The following is a 4,046-nucleotide window of genomic DNA, read 5'->3' as shown; positions in this document are numbered from 1 at the left end:
ATTACCTATAATTTTTTTTCCATTCGAAAGACAAACTAAGTTTGCGTTTACAAAAAACATATAGACTATTCATTTAATTTATTTTAAAATTCATAACAAACTTTATCTTTAAATATTTACCATAAAAACGTTAATTTATCAAAACCCAAATTCTCTTAAAAGATCGTTTGGTATCGACATAAATACAAGTAAGAACCTTTAGTTCATATTGAATCAAGATACCGCTATAACTTTACAAAATATAGCAAAATCAAAATATGAATATTACTTTACAAGTCAATAGCGAAACAATACGACAAATGAAACATATGTTTTCATTGCAAAACAAACAAAACTGTGTATACCAAATGTATTTATTCAAAACTCATATTAAAACAATAATATAACAATACTTTAAAACGTAGGAATATAATGGATCGTCAGGAAGTAGGCTTGATCTAAATCTTGAGAACACGGATGATCGTCATCACCGAAAATACTGCTCTTTCAAGAACGAAACAGGATCTGGGGCTCGAGACCGATCTGAATAACCATTACCTATTATCAAGCTATAGGATTTTACAATAATCCAGATATAAATATTCGTTGCCAATTCCCAAAAACAGACATTTTTTAATGTCGAACATTTCAATATAAAACGAATCAATAAATCACTTGAGTTTCTTTAAAATTAATAATCATAACTCATTTTCATTGTACAATATTTAAAAGTTCATATTTATAAAGTTGTGAACATACATAGCATAATTTTGATTTAGGACTAGAAGCAAGTTCAAACAAAGTCAAAATCCAAAATTTCAAACACTAAAAATTATACGATTTTGCTCAAATATCAATAGCAGTAATACCACACCTTATAAAACATAACTTGAACTTTGAAATACTTGAATTAAATTTAAAAGATAGTAGTTTGCTTGTAGGTTACGATTCTATGTCATGAATAACAATCATTATTAAAATACCAATCAATTCATCATCGATCATCAACATGTAAATTTACACCAATCTTAAATCCCAAATACCCAACTTATATCATACCCAAAAAAATATCAACTAATCAATACCCAAATGATACTTATGTTCCCAAATTTGATACCTAAACCAAATACCCATATTAATTAATTAAGAACCCTGAAATCAACAATACCAATCAATAAAACCCAATTGAAGAAAAAGAATAATAACTCTATATTGATGTCAAATACCAAATAAATTAGTTTAAACAATTGATTAAAAGAATATATAATTCATTTCGTAGCTTCTAATCTCACTTTATAAATCCCGTATTAGTACCAATTCCGGACACATCGTTACTAAAATAGGCATAACTCTCTCATATGAACTTATTTTGAGATGATTCAAGTTGCCACGCTACCATGGCTTGGAGCTCTACAAATCATATGCAGAAACCAGAAACGAGAACCCAAAAATGGATAGAAAAGGCTCTAAATCAGCCAAGAACAGAGAGGACGGAATCTGAATTTTTAAGAACTCAAAATGAACTTTGCTCTTAAACTTTGAAGATGAATTAAAACCGCAACTTGTAATGTAACACCCCGTAATTTATCGGGTCTAGAAATAAATAAAATATAATAAAATAAAGTATAACAAAATAAAGTAAATAAGTAATATTAAATTATGCTACTTTATATAGTTAATTATAAGTAATAAAGTAGGTTTAATTTTAACGGTAACGAGTTTTATCGCGTGACGTTTCTTTTCTGTTGTGACAATAATATAATAATTACTCAATTAATTAATTAATTAAAAAAAATTATTAAGGAGGGAATGGAAGGGGGCAGCCGGTTAATGTAAGGAATGGGAGGAGTTTTGTAACTCCTCTCATAAGTGGGATTTATAGCACAATTATGTCTTGTTTTTAATTTGCCCATTATTAATTCTTATGCCTCACATAATCACTCCATTCTTTTTGCTTCAGCAGCCACAAATTTCTGAAAAAAAATATTTCTCCTTGTTCCTTTGTTTCGACATTCTCAAGAAAAAAAAAAAACTTTTGTTGTTCAATTCAATCTTTTGTTCAAGGGGTAAGTTTAGTTGAATTTTATAAATTTTGTTCATAAGATTTCTAAGGTGAGATATTTTTATGTATGATGATATCCTATGACTTTTAGGAGGATTGAATATATTTTCTTTTATAGATAATTTTCTCTACTAATCCTTTAATAAACTTCAATTTTGTTATAAGGATTGAGTTATGTTTCTAATTTATATTCTTTAACAAAGTTTAATTTGTTAAAAGAATTGAGTTAATATTGGTATTTAAATAAATTTCTTTAATGATTTACATTTCTCTAACTAAATTACAATTTGTTAGTAGGAATTTAAATGGTATGGATCAAGTAGTGTAGTCATCTATGTAGTTATAAATCCTTTAGCAAATTGGTTTTGCTTGAGGGATTGTGCATTCATATATATATATGTCTTGAATCAAGAAAGATGATTTTTGTTTTATGATTCTCTACAAAATTTTAATTTGTTAAGAGAATTAGGTATTTAATTTAATTATCATAATTTGTGGAGTTTTAAGTCTCTTGAAGATCTTATGGATGGGCCTATTCTTTTTATTTTGATGATTCTTATGCTTTGATGATGGGGTTTTTGTGTATGAATATATATAAATAATAATAGCAACAAAAAAAATAATGTAAAGAGAGTTCCGGACAGCAGCTGCTGTCTCGGTAATGGTGCCGATTCGGGAAACGTTAGTCGTTTCCGTTGTTGGTTTATGTATCCGATGTGTTAAAAAAAAACTCGTTAAACGCTTAAAATAATTAAAAATAGTAAATGGATGTTAGAAATTATGAAATTTGGTACCCAAGGTAATTGATGCGTTCCGAACGCAACGGCAAAGTCGGATTTTTCATTTGAATTTTCTAATCTGTCCGAAATGGCTTTTAAAGTTTCTGGTCAGATTTTGTAATTTGGAATCATTGGAAATTGGATGAAAACATTTAAAATGATCAAGACTTAGTAATATCTTAGTGGTATGGAGTGGATTAAATGTGTAAACATGATCTAATATGTGATCGTTTTGTGTGTGTTGGTTAGGACCTCGATTTATAAGAGGGCGAAATTCCTATTGTGCTTGAGCAACGTGTGTTTGCAGCGTTTAAGGTACACGCTTAGACCATACTGTTTATATGGTTGTGCAAGTAATGTTGTTTTATTTCTAATCGAGGCATTGTAAATCACATAAGGATTAGACACCTCAAATAATATGAAATAATTAAGTGAAAATTGAGCATTTATGTGTTTGTCACCCAAAGGGATTGACGTTTGGTTATGTTACCCAAAGAGGGTTAACAAATGGTTTGGAATATTATAATTAGTGTTCCCATGGCAGTTGTGGATCATTACGGTCACCATGGGGGTATGCATACTTTAGCCTTTGGCGACCCGAATAGGACGGGAACCGTCTTAGGTCGGTGGTTGCCTTGGGATTAGCTCTCACAAGTGTATTCCTCCAAAAATATTTGAATTTATACTTGAACGACCCGAACAGGACGAGCAACGTTACAAGTTGGAATTATCTAAAAAATGAATGGTTTATACTTGAACGACCCGAACAGGACGGGCAACGTTACAAGTTGGAATTATTGAATAAAGAATACATATTAGAGCCTATGCATGTTAGGATAAACACGATGCTTGTATACAACTTGTTTGATATATGTATGAAGTCTCTGACGTGTATTGGTTGTTCTTTGGAATCTGCTACGTGTTGTCATACGACGTGCAGTAGGTTGACTGCAGGTGGGGGCTGGAGTGAGGACTCGGCTTAGAACCCGTAATCAAGAGACTAAGATATATTTTGTAATAAGTTTATGAGTCGAAATAACTCGGTTTATGTAACGACAGTTTATGACGTTTTTCTTTTTATTTCGTACAACTTTTTAGCTAGTCTAGAGGCCGGTAGGCTCTCGAGTTGTATGTAAAGACTTCCGCTGACTTGTTTTCTTTGTTTGGCGTTGTTTCTTGCGTTGACCATATTCCTTTACCGTTGGAACGTTGATGATCCGAGTAAA

This window comes from Amaranthus tricolor, chromosome 9, assembly GCF_026212465.1.
Source record: "Amaranthus tricolor cultivar Red isolate AtriRed21 chromosome 9, ASM2621246v1, whole genome shotgun sequence".
NCBI classification, from domain to species: domain Eukaryota; kingdom Viridiplantae; phylum Streptophyta; class Magnoliopsida; order Caryophyllales; family Amaranthaceae; genus Amaranthus; species Amaranthus tricolor.
This window is presented reverse-complemented; position numbering follows the sequence as displayed.